General features: G+C 38.1%; 1 long non-coding RNA gene across 1 annotated transcript in view; it reads left to right on the top strand.

Moving 5' to 3' along the window:
- The first annotated feature begins 325 nt into the window (after nt 1–325).
- The window catches only part of LOC122789758, a 1143653-nt gene continuing 1129931 nt past the window's right edge, over nt 326–14047 (top strand). Inside the window, exon 1 of the long non-coding RNA XR_006362876.1 lies at nt 326–1443. This is a non-coding gene — a long non-coding RNA (uncharacterized LOC122789758). The remainder of the gene's footprint in view (nt 1444–14047) is intronic.

The raw sequence follows: 14047 nt of genomic DNA, 5'->3' as shown, positions 1-14047 counted from the left end.
TTTATGTCACTAGTGTCTATGTTTCAATGTTTTTCAGGCAGACTTGGAAGAGCAACAGCAGACTTCAATATTCCATTCTCTCAGCAATTAACTTTAATGCCCTATAAATCAACAACATACTGTTTATTTGGGAACACCTCTACACCAGACATAAGAAAATGATGAAATTTATGTCAATCTAATTCAATCATTTCTCTTGAGCAAAATAATGAGCTATTACTGCTTTCTAAAAAATGTGACCACATAATAGCAATCACAATCAATTTCTTTTAATTAGATAACTTCCCAGAATGCAGCTGGTATGTCTTCCCATTCTTAGCTGCATACTAACACTTCCAACAGTATTAAGATGGGGAATGCAACAAGCTATTGAAATTGTAGATGCACGATACTAGTGATGCAAGAAATGAAGCATAACAGATTTTCTTAACTAAACACTGAAGGTGGGGGGATGAAATTATGAGGCAAAAGAAGCAAGAAACATGAGGTAAACTAAGTAGGCTCGGCAAACTTTACAGAAGACAACTAGGAGAAAAGGTAAAATGTAGTGCTGCCCCCCTCACCCAATAAGCTGGGCTGGTATTTTAATATTTTTGATTTGTTCTATGCAATGATTGGATGCATTGATTGAAGGAGTTGCACTCCGGCCATTACCACCCGAGGTATAAATTGTGCAAGAAAGTGAAAACTATATTTTAAAATCTGAGAATAACAACTCTTGTAGTGGCAACATATTTTAACATAATCTGTATCAACAACAGAACACCTACAGTGGACTATAGTATCTGCTGACACACTGATTGAAAACATCATTCTTTTCCTGTGACAAGAAGATTGTGCCCCATGAAGGCATCCCTACACAGTATTAATTATAATGCCTTTCTCTTTTTCCTAATCCCAGTCATTTGAAAAAAAGGTCTGTGAAAGCAAAGGTTGCTTACCCAGTTATCACTTAAATGATTTACTGACACTATAATTGTGAACTAAAGATTTTATAGCTACAGATAAAGGTCACTGGCAGTTAACCCACCAAAAGTGCTTAGCAAACACTTTCACTACAGAGCATCAGGAAAAGAGGGAATGTCTGAGGCAAAGAAGAGCATCAGGAAAAGAGGGAATGTCTGAGGCAAAGAACCTTCTTGTCTACAAAGCAGACCGAACAGTAGCTTTCAGTAAGTAGTGGGACTGTACCTTATTTGGTAACTCCGAAGTATCGGTGCTTCCATACTAGTATGAAGTCTGACCAGAAGACCTGCAGGAACTAACAGTAGAAGCCTCCATTTTATGTCTCCTGAAGCATGGAACAAATTTGTCTCGTGGTGGGGGAACTGGATGAAATTCTATATCACTCAGATTATTATTTTTTAACATCAACATAGTGTGGAGGTATGGTACCTGAAGCAGCAGACCTATAATGAAAAAGGATACTATTTGCTACATCTGGTAAGATTTATTTCTACTTTAGCATTCTGCAGTGTGGTCAGTGGGTATTTTCTACTAGTAAAATGGTTAGTTACTGTTTAATCTTGTCCACTGATAACATAGTTAAATGATGAATTGTTTCCATAGCAATTTGTGCAGGAATCTATCAGTATTAAAAGTTCTGCAAGATGTTTTATTAATTGCTTTTGTTTTATTGGTAAATGGCTTTTTTTTTTTTTTCTTTAGGCGCAAATGTTATTCTGTTTGTTTGGAGGGTCTGGTTAAGTCTAAGAATAAAGCAAGGTTATTGGTGGGAGATAAAAAAACTTAAAGGGCAAAGACATTATACTAGACTTTAAATTAACAGTAAAAGTACTATTTAAATATGAAGAAGTGTGTAATAAATGTATTTATCTGATCTGTGTTCATTTTTGATGTGAACGTTTTAGGATGGTCATTTATGGGATCCTTCTGTCAAACTAATGTATGGTGTTTTATACCCAGGTTAGGAAAGATGCTAATAACACACAATACCTCAACCAAGCTTTGGCAAGTGGAGTGCAGATAAACATACTAGTATATCTGGGGGTGCAGTGTATTCCAAATATGTATACGTTTACCTAGGTAAGATGGCTTCAAACATATATTCACAAGAGTAGTCATTCTGGTAACAAATCCAAAAACTGAAGGATTTTTTTAGTACATTATCCTAACATTATTCACAGGGGTATTTGTTTTGCTGGCAACTCCAAAAAATAAAACACATATGTAAACATTAATATTTTTTCTCACCCCCATCATTTCTCTTGTTTCTTTAGGTGATGGCATGCTGGTTGTTTTTTCAAGTTTAATAATAACTTTTTGTATTTTAATATGCATTTATATTCATGCAGTGTTTTACTTCTGTGTACTGTATCTTCATATTTATGTCTTGTATCCAACAATACCTGACAAAGTTTCTGTGTTTAGTTTTACTGCTCGCTTACTGTGGCCCTAATTTGCTGCTATGAGGGCTCACTTCATTTTAAGTTTGCAGAGGTTTTTTTTCAGCAGGTTTTGTATTACATTTTGTAATATTTTTTTGCAGTTCCTGATTAGGTAATATACTTAAGCATGACCTTTTCATGTTTTTATTACTGTAAACTGTTTTTGTTTGTTTGTTTGGTGTTTTGTTTTGTAATGAATTTTCAAAATGGCGGTAGTCAGTTAGATTTTGAATTCTGTGAATGCATGGAAATATGTGAATATAAATGCAAGGTCAAAGATGCCTGCAATAGCTTCTCTCTGGGTAGAACAGATTTGATTTATAGCTGCACAAAAATGTCAAGAAAACTTTTGAGGTATGTGTGTTTAATTTAATCCCCCCTTTTCCCATTTTTATATGGAATCAGAATATCAACCATTCTCAGCTCAGGTCTACTTCCTTCAAACATTGCATGTCGTTGTCAAGGGTATTCTCTCTGTGTCTGTCTCTCTCAATTCACCCATCTCTTGTTCGTAAATCCTCCTTGCCTTTTGACTTGTCCTGTCTGTCCCAAATCTGCCTTACCAAGTCATTATTTCATGCTCTTCATTAAATCACTAATGTAGTATGCTAAGGTGTAGAAGACATCTGCCAAGGATCACTCTCCCATTAGCCCACCTCCAAAGCTTTTTTGCTGCTCTCCACATGCCATACTTGCCCCCTGTCTCAGAACATAAGAAATGAAGAGCAACTGTGGCACCAAACTCCTTACCTGTCTTAGTGCCAAAGTGTACAGTGTGCCTCCACAATTTGGAGATCCACCATCAGTCCATTTTCCTGGCTGGGCAGAGAAGTTCTGCACTAGGTGCTACCTTCATTTTTTTTTCATTTTTCTTAAATATTGTATAAAACAGTGCAGCTTGCATCTTGGCCCCAATATGATCCTTCCCATATGGAGGTGTTCTTTTTCTTACCAGGGAAACTATTTTCCTGGTTTCTTTTTCTAAGGTCCTCTGTGTTTTCCATCATGTTCTTCCCTAATTTAAATTTTACCACCTTAATGAGGTGGCTTGTACTTCTGAAAATTTGGGTAGGGCCACATACTGTTGCTCTTCAGGTTTTAGGTAATTTGTTTCTTATCTAATCCTGAAAATTCTCAGGTATCCCTTCTCTGGCTTCATTATGAATTTGGGCAAAAGTACATAATCTCATCACTCCCTGGTCAGCAAGAAAAGATGTGTGGATAAGAATGGTTTGTTTTTTTAGTAAAGCTTCTGTGCCTCAGCAGCTGGTGAATGCTTGTATTGTGGCATGATTAATTTCTTGGACCATTCAGGAGCTCTTAATCCTTCTGATGTTGTGTTTTGGGAAGCCACTGAAGACTAGGAGGCCGCTATGTGTTGTGTGTCTGCACAGTTACCTTGGATTCAGGAAAAAAACACCCTGTTGGTACCGGGGAAGGGATTGGGAGACATGCCTCTCACCTTGCTGAGCAACATTTTTCCCATTGCAGTGACTGCTCATATGGCCATAGCTCTTCATGTGAGTATCCAAGAAAAGGAAGCATGGCTATCCCCCTACCCAGCGAGGATTGCTTACACTTTGGTAAACGCTTATTTTTAGCCATTCAGTCTTTTAATATGGGCATGCATTCTCCAGTAGTGGATCAGCCTTTACAATGGAATTCATTACCCCCCTAGATTCCTGTTCTGCCCAGAGAGATACTGACTATAAGGGAAGTTTCTGCTTAGATTCCCCTATAGGAGTCCTGTCTTTCTACTTTCTTAATACTGTTATTAAGATGAGGGATTTGTTTAACTTGGAGCAAATGGAATTTTGGTCTCTCAGATGAAATATTATGACTTACTGCAGGAACTCTTCCTCAGCAAGCTCCACCCTCCCCTTTCTTTTGGCGTCTTGTGTCCCCTGACAGTCCTTGTCATCTTCCCAGCAAGAATAATAGATTATATAAGATGTCCCAGTTTCACAGATGTGTTTACTAATCCTAGAGCAGATTAAGCTGTGATTACCTTAGCCAAATCCACTTCTTATAAACTCATTACAGCTGCAAATCCAGTGTCTTCCAATATACTGGGTAGAGGTTTGGCATAGTTTTGATAGGTGCATTTATGCTTCTATCGCCCTAGCTTTCATAATTGTAAACTGTCCATATATCTAGATTTCTCTTGGCCTATTCTCAAGATATGTAGAAGTTAGATGCTGACCTTCATGCCACAGAGACTAAGGTATCCCTACACTTTGTTTAGTTTCTCAGGTGACAAAGCTTACACCTGCTATTGCAGTCTGGGGTATGACAATTCAGCACAACTTATCCCTTCAGACAACTTACATTCTGTTGGAGCAGAATTTTGTAGAAAGCAGGCTGAGCAAAATCAGGTTAGAATTTCATGAAAAGATGCTGAACCCACAGGTCATCCAGGAAGTGGTCTTTCTGTGAGGAGCTCTGCAAATAGATCTGTTTGCCTCCAGTCAAAATATACAGATGCATTTCCATTCCCCTGATTGGGAATGTTCCTCTGTGCCCACCCCCCCTTTCATAACCCGAGGCTTATTAAAGATTCATATGGACTCTCTGAAAATCATAGTGATGACCACCTTTTGGCCCAGGCACATGTAATTTTCCCTTCTTGTTGAAACTGGCCAGGGGCAATTTACAAGCACCCTCACAGATAGACTTGCACACACCAGTCCTCAACTTCATGTGACAGTCTGCGTGATAGAATTTTAAATTCATTGCAGGTACCTTTATCTGAGGATATGCAGCAGGTATTACAGGAGGCTAAAAACCTGCTACTACAAAATTGTATTTGTGAAAGTGGAATAGTTTTTCTAGTTGATACCACCCTAAGAACCAAGACCCATTAGCAGGCCCAGATACCTCTGGTTCTTCAATATTTGTAAGTTTTATTTGCTGCCCTTTCATATACTTGCATTAAGCTTTACCTGTCATTTCTACATATTTGCCCATTGATATCTCCCTTTTCTATATTACCATCTGTTACAGTTTTTGAAGGGAGGTTGCATATATACCTCCATCTCTTGCATTTGTGGCTGTTTCTTGTAATCTTAATTTTGTGCTAAAAAAGTTGCACTGTCTCCTTTTTAACTTGACAGGAGGCAGACTTTAACTTATCTTGGAAAACACTCTTGTTCATTGCTCTGACATCTTCCAGATGTGTATCTGAGTGGCAGGCCTTAAAATTCAACCACCCCTATCTCATTTCTCATAGGTATATGGGCTCCTTGAGAATGAACCCCTTCTTCATACTTAAAGTAGTTTCAGAGTTTATGCTGAATGAGACCATTATTCTTCCAGTGTACCTTCCTGAGCCTACAACTGAGGGGGAGTGGACTCAATTCCGATACTTTATTAATAGAATCGGATCCTCCCAACTGATGGTCAGCTGTTTATTTCATATAAAAAAAAGACAAATGGTATCAAAACAGACCATTTTGAGATGGTTGTCCCAGGGTATTACTTTATGGTATCCCCAATGTGGACAGTCTCTTTCAGGCAGAGTCAGGGCTCCCTCTACATGGGCTTTGGCTACCTCCTTGGCATTTTGGAAAGCAATTGACTCAAAGTATACTAGAGGCAGCTACTTCATCATCTTTTCACAGATTTATCAAACGTTACAAACTGGACCCCTAGTCTAGATCAAGGGTGGGTTTTGCTGAGGCTATTCTTATAGGGGTTTTGACACACTTTCCTTGTACCATGTTGTCTCACCTTTGGCAGTCATCCCATACAGGTTAGGCCACTGCAGCAGGGATCTAATGCAGAATGTAATTCAGTTGTGGTGTTATTACCATAACAACATATGTTTGACTAAATCACTGCTGCAGTAGCTGCTGCCACCCCCCGACCACCTGAATTTACATTGCTTTTGATATTGCGTATGGTTTTAGTTTCTTAAATACATGATCTCTTATTTCAGAACAAGAAAGCTCTGATGTTTGGTGCTGTGGCTACCCTTTATTTCCTATGTTTTGACATAGCCAACAGCTACAGCATTTGGGGAATTTCTCTAAAAGCTTAGAAAGGAGGCTGAAGAGAGACCGAGGGCATCCTATAGTTTGGGGTACTTCAGTACTGATCTGTTCTGGTATGATCGCTTGCATGACGGTACTTTTTCCTATACATATGACTGAGCTATTGTAATCTCTACTGCTTGACCTTTTCTGCAATTCAGTCTACTTTTTCTAACACTCTGTTTTCATTTCTTCATCTGTTGCAATGTGCAGTCTAGTACTCACTCTGGCATTTTATCGCCTACACCGGAGGTTTATCAGGAGCTCTGCCTTCACTGTTCTGGTTTCTGTGCAATGCATAAACACTGATACACTACTGTTTTGCACACATTGCATTTTAACCTCTAGAGCATTGATCTGTCGCACACTATTCATGACACACTGTACCAGTTGGCTGTGGCACCTGTGATTCTAGTTTTGATTTCCTTATTTGGAGATGTCCCTTCTCCTCAGCCACACCTCCCTTGTACCTGAAGCTGTTAACCTGTTCCAGTGTCTTCACTTTTATCTCCAGTTTCAGTTTCTTTTGATGTTCCATTTGCTTGCATGATCTCCATCTTGTATGTACTCTGCTTTTTCCCCAAGTATAATCACTTTTACGTTCTATTTCCCTATAATTACATGTTCTCTTCAGAGATTACTTGTAAAGCCACATCCTCTATACACAGCAGCTTTGTTAAACTCTCTCTTGCCACCTGTTTGCTGAAGTTTACTTCATTAACAGTATGAACGGGGTGAACAGGTGGTTTCAGAGCTGAACTCAAATGCGCACCCAGTTCCATTGGGAACTGAACTGTCATTTCAAAACCTGTTTGTACTTATATCATTGAGTCCTTGTACATACCCTGCAGTAATTCTACCAAATTTCTGGGATTTTGAACTGTCATATGACTACCCAAATCAGCTTTCCTGAGACTTTGCTTTTATGCTTTCTCCATCTCTAGGAATGCCCATTTAGACTCCCTTCCTGATCATCTCCACTATCTGAATTTAAATTGCTCATGTCCCATGTTACTGTTGACTACTCAATGTATTCATTCATCCAGTGTGACAGGATTTTGTTCTTGTACACTTGTGTGTGCATATATGTGTATGATATTGATATGTGTATGCATACACTAGTATGCCCCAGGCATCGGAGACCTATTTTGGCCTTCAAATTAATTTCATCAGTGCCACATCATGCTATTATCTGTTAGGGTTGAATCATAGGTATGCATTTTCATCCTGTTGATGCCTTACAAGATGTTTGGCTCATTGTCGTTTTCCATTGCCTTTGCAGAGGGACATTACAACAATTATTATTATATAAGAAAACGGCAAAAACCCGAGGTAGTATGAGAGATCTGGTTACTTATTTGTGCATAAACATAAATTTAACACACGCACGCACTTTGTTCTAAAATTGATAGCCCTACTTGCTAGGACCCTTGCCATGCTTAATTTCTTATTTTCCACTAATTAAACTTCAATTGTTTAAGTTGTTGCCCTCTGGGATGGATACATGTCCATGTTGGCACACTGTGTGATGTATCATTTCAAGTTGCTCCTCACTTGTGGCTATCCCTCATCTTTTAGTCATCCTTACTTCAAGAAGATGATTAAGCTGTCTTTTTCTCAGAAGCAAGTGACAAGTGTTCTTTGATATCATTATTGTCTCTGCTGTTTTGTCTGTTGGTGTAATAACTATAGCCTGAACTCTGGTGTGGACTGGCTCTAGTGGCAGAAGTTTTCTTATTTTGTTTTTGGCAGAAGAGCTATTGATTATCCAGCAGAGTTGAGAACAAGACACTCTGTCTCCCAATTTTTCCCTTTGTCATCTTTATTTCAAATTCTCTTCATGGAGTTTCACTTCAGCGAGATGTCAGGACTGATCCTTGACAGTATAAGTAAAGGTGCAATAGAAGCAGCTTCATTTCTGGAAGAACGTGCTGTATGCCTCACCCTTCTTTTTTTGTCTGAGTGTTCCAGAGTTAGTAGACTTGTCTGGAAAACTCTATTCTGGTAAGTCTCATAGATGTTTTCACAGCTCCATTGTCATTTAGATTACCTGGTAGTTGCCTTCAGTTGCTGTGGTTAGGCATTTGTTTCTGAAGTGGGTTTGCTGTTTGATCTGTTATAGTCAACATTTTCACCAAGTGTTGTTCAAGTCTGATAAGTTCAGACCCAATATGCCTCCCCCTTTTCCGAGTGAGTGGTTTCAGCTAGCCAACCTGTGGATTCATGAGAGGCATTGCTTTGTGGGCACCCCCACCAGTAATAGTTCCATTAGGTGCGAAGTTTTATTTTTTTTTTTGTTAATTGTCCTCCCTAGGTCCTGGCCTTTTGTTGCATTTTTAGATAAATCATGCTTCCTTTTCAATTACCCACCTTCATTGAAAGGGACCATAAAGTGTCTGTCTATGCACAGATGCAGTCTGAGGTCTGAGCCCACACCCATTGGTTTCCACTGGGCTGGGACATATCTGTGGTACTGGTATTTCTATGGACTATGAGGGCACTGTATCAGCTGTGACACTACTTGTTTTGGACTTCTTCTTGGTGGTTTCTTGCCTCATGTCCTGCACAATCACAGAATTCCCAGTAAAATTTGTATCTGCTTTCCTTATGGCCTTTCCATGCCTACCTACCTCTTTTGGTTCTAGGTCACTAGTTCCGCACCCTGAGTGGCTTTCTATAAATCAATTAGATTTAAAGTGCATATTGAGAACCCTTTTATCCATTGAGTCTGAGTTGTTACAGCATCTTAATACTTGGTTTCAAAATAAAGCTCATAGTGTGATGCATTATTTTACACGTGGGACACACCTGTATCTTCTTGCAGGGAATGCTTAATCTAACAACCACTCTCAACTGCCTCCATAGCCCTACCATGGCAATGGAACTTTAGATGCCATTTGTGGACTGACTGCAGCATAAGTAGACCAGAAATTAGAACTTTCATAGTGTGATTACGGTGCAACTCTTTTCATGTTTTCTTCAGTAAGTTGGGAAGGTGCATTAGTGTTGTGTTCTCATTTTTGTGGCTCAGGAGCTACATACATTTTTAATTTGATCTTGCTGATTCATCCTTTCACTACAGAGTTCATGGAATATCCTTTTCATTTGTATTCCTATGTTACCTGTTATGGCCATAAAGGGTGTGGATTCGGGTTCCACATTTTATCTAATGTTGGTAGTCAGAGATGTCTTGGACTGCTGTTTTATCAAAATCTCATCTTAAAACTCACATGTGGAACTTCAAATTGAGAAAGTTATTAATCTGTTAAAAGCCACCTAAAAAGCTGCCAGCTCTCATTCTAGAGGCAAGAGGACCTATAGGCATAAATATTTGTATATGTTTAATTATGATTAAAACTCTAATATGGCCTGCCTGTCATAGCTCTTCATTCTAGTTGTAATGCATAGTGTTTCAAACTGTTGGAAGCAGAATTTTATGGTTAATTCTTCTAACACCCTCCTATGAACATCACTGCCAAACCATTGACAATCTCATGTGGACGACTGTAATGGCTAGAGGTACAATGCTGCTTAATTCCTCTACTTTTAGACTACTGCATGAAAACTATACCACCCCCTCAAAACCACCGTTATGATGCGAACCACAAAGTGGTTCATAACTAGTTATATATGCCTATGTAAAATTATTGTCCTGAACTCAGGAATAACATACCAGGCCACCAAAAAGCACAACAGTTTGTGTGTTGAACAGAAAGGTAAAACTGCATTTCGAGAAGCACAGGCACAGTGCAACTACTATTTAGACACAGGTTAGTTCTGCTTCTGCTCACAGTTTTGTGTTCCAGCTACACCATCAGAACTCATCTGTTTATTCACCTGGACAGTATCTGTTTTTAATTTTATTTCATAATTCTGTATTTCAGTTCTTTCTAGACTTACTTAATTATCACTTATGCCACACCTTGTACTTTAATTTGCCATATACTTGCTCACAACTTACACTGTACCTATAAAATAAACTACCAACTTCTATTTTAGTTTATTGAATGCACTGCAGTTATGTTCCTAATGTTTTCTTCACAAATGCACTATACAGCATTTTACAATTTCTCTTCAGATAAACACTGTTGCTTGCTTAGCACATATTTCCCTTGCAACTAACTACACATACTACCCTCTCTGCCCCCTACACTGTTTTGTAAAACACTACTGTCATCTTTAAAAGACCTAGTCTGATTAGCGTATTCTGTCATCATCTAGTGTTCACTGTGATTTTATTGGTACATACTTTAATTTTACAGTAAAATAAAGAACAAATGTCATTTTCACATGTGCTATTTTCTGCATGTTACACTATTAAGTTCTCTTTATTTTCCTTCCATAGAATAGGTGTTTTATCTTGAATTTAATCACTGTGTTTAAAATGTAATGGTATGTTGTCACTGTGTTTATGCCTGCTGGCCTGGGCCAAGGTAGAGAAAAGTAAAATAAAACTTTCCATTGCTAGAACTGGATATTTTCCCAGCCTTCTCTAGCTCTACCTCAAGGCTTAGCCACAATGATATTTATCCTCCCCCTGCTTGCTATCTTGAAGTATTTTGTTAGCCATCCATATAGACTTCAGTCATGTCAGTTTCTTGCTTATCTTTCCTGTGGGGGGGGAGGGGGGGGGCTGAGGCCTAGCTCTAGCTGCCTAAGCAATGCCGTTCAGAGTTTTTCTTTTGAAGCGTTAACTTGTTTGGAGGAATTGAACTCCATATTCAGCAGGCTAGCTTTTCAATCACTGAACTTTTGTGTTCAGCAATGCTGTATCTCATCATTCATCTAAACTCCCTTCTTGGTAGCTCTGTCTCCCTGAGAACAGCCCCACAGTTTCAGATTCATATGCAGGGTAGGTGTTTGCAGGTTTAACTCCCTACATTGACACTTGATTTGTGTCCTCTAACATGTGGGTAGAACTAGTAGTGGCACTGGGTCCTTCCTTCCTCAGATTACCACTCCACAGGTATGAACTGCATGGTGAGGTATTGCATGAAACGGCTATTAATTACAGATTTTTGGCCTGCTCCCTGGCTCTGTACATAGGACAGAGAACAGCTGAGTGTCTTAGTGAATTGGCAGTTGTGTTTTCGTCCACTTTTAGGTTCTGCCCATTGAACCATGTTCTTGTCAATGTCTGCTGCACTGCTTACTTTAAACATTTTACTATAGATGCTGGAACTGTGATCATTTGGTCTGTGTTACTAGCTTACTCCCAAGACTTTTTTTTTTCCTGGCAAGTCAATAATAGCATTTTGCAGCTATTTTCTGGTTCATTCCTCTGGATCCTTCTGTTATGGCTGATTTTGAGATTCAGCCAAACCATGTGACCTTTCAAGGATGGTTATCTAGTATATCAGCTTATATGTTAAGAAAATATATTTATCTAGCATCAAAGACCTTCCTTTGTATACTAGTAGCACTATGCTTTGAGGGATGATAGACCTTTCCAGCCATCCACAGGTTTGGAGTCTCTTCTAATGATTTAGTTGTGGGTTTGCTAACTATTTGTTACCACTTAATTTAGAGGAAGGTGTTTGCTAGTTGCTGGGGAAAAAGCCAGTGTGTGCTCTGGGCGAATGCATATATGACAAATATCTGTACTCTACAGTGGGATAATGCTGACTTCTAATAATTGAAAGTGACAAGCCTAACCTTTTAGTAAATCTGATGTTAATTAGATTTGCATGAGAGTTATCTCCATTTTATATGCATATTTAAATAAATGTTGCAATCTTTACAACAGCTAATTCTCCTTCCTTTTAACTGTGTGCATTTAGGGAGCTTATTTTTATGTTTTTTTTTAATTTTCCATCACTACTTTCTAGATTGTAGTCACAGTCATGAAATGTAGTGGTTATCTGTTGTCTAGTGGATACTGTTGCCTAGCATTTAAAGTGATTTTGTCGCAAGTAAGGAAGTAAAACGTGTTATGTTTTTACAGATCATGGTTTAAATATCTTATGGTTTTTACAAATCATGGTTTAAATATCTTATGGTAATTATAGTACAGTTAAATGATATGGTTTCTTTCCTGGAATGACATAAATTATGGTTTCTCCCATTAAAATGTAAAAGATGATGATTAGCAGATCTAAATAAGCAAATTCTTTTTTTTTTTTTTTTATATATTGTAAAGGAAATTGTGAGAAGCAGACAAGTTCATCAAATAATTTTAATACAAAACAACTGTTATGTGTTGTATCCTGGGCATAACTCTTTTCAGTAGCAGTAAGACATTGTTCACCATACCTGTGAACCATGCTAATGTAATAAGCTCAAATTATTGAGAGATTATGAAATTAAAATACACTTGTATGCTCTCTTTTCATAGCAATGTGTAAATTACATGTTCTTGATTGTCATTCTACACTGCATTCAGTAAGGGATAGATAACCTTACCAGCTCATCACATTGTGTTAGGGTGGTGGTCATTGTATTGGGACTGCATTCAGTAAGGGATAAATAACCTTACCAGGTCATCACATTGTGTTAGGGTGGTGGTCATTGTATTGGGACTGCATTCAGTAAAGGATAAATAACCTTACCAGGTCATCACATTGTGTTAGGGTGGTGGTCATTGTATTGGGTTGCCTTTTTGTCCTCTTTCTATACCCCTGAAACACATGATTTCTTTGGACTTCATACAGTTGGATATGACAGAACCTATTTCCCATCCATACATTGGATATATTTTTGCTTTCTTTAAGTCCATGTAATGTTCTATATCGCTTTAATGTCTGAGTTACTGGGAGATGCTCTCTTCTAGTCCTGACTGTTACAGAGTCTGGGTGCTGGGTGCTAGCTGCAGTGCTGTAAACTTGAAGTTGCTACAGTATGTGTGTCACTTGTCTTTAAAATACACCAATGCAAAATCAGATAAGTCTATGATCACATTCTCTTGGAGTCCTATTTCACATTTGTTCTATATATGTAAGGATTAGGTCAACAGCCTTGAACTTAAACTTGGTGTACGTCCAGAGTAAATTTATTATACAGCAATAGCCTAGTCCTTTAAAGGTTAAGTTCACAGTTTAGATTTATTAATGTCATAATTAAATCACACTAAATGTATAAAAGCATAGAAAAATTCTAATTTCAGCATTTGAAAGTGCCTTCCATAATTCATACTTTTCATCTTCTTCACCTCATTCTAGTTGATGTACGTAAAATATGTTCAAACTTTTAAATGCTAGTCTCTGAAGTTGTGCAAAAAGACGTATTGCTATTTGTGGTCCTATTAGTGGAACCTAAACTGAAACCAAAACATCAGGTTTACTTGAGAAAATATTTGAATTCTAGACCAATCTTTTGACTGTGGACATCAAATGAAAGATCTGTAGACGTTACCTGAAGAGTATGGAAACTTTAGTTAGTTGGAGCTATAGTCGTATCATCTCTATTATATAGACCTTCATTATTTTCATTACCAAAATGGATAACCACTCATTTCGCAATCATTAACTTGGTTTTCTTTAGTCCTCTTAAACAATGCATCTAGTTAAACGTGTAGTCCTCCTTGTTATTAATACCTGAAACTGTTATTATCCATTTTTCATCATTGGGAAATGTGCTACATCAGAAAGCAAGAAGGATGCAATACATAAC

The sequence above is a fragment of the Protopterus annectens genome, chromosome 15.part0 (assembly GCF_019279795.1).
Source record: "Protopterus annectens isolate FY-2018-M chromosome 15.part0, PAN1.0, whole genome shotgun sequence".
NCBI lineage: Eukaryota > Metazoa > Chordata > Ceratodontiformes > Protopteridae > Protopterus > Protopterus annectens.
Note: the sequence above shows the minus strand (reverse complement) of the source record. Positions and strands in the feature narration are given on the sequence as shown.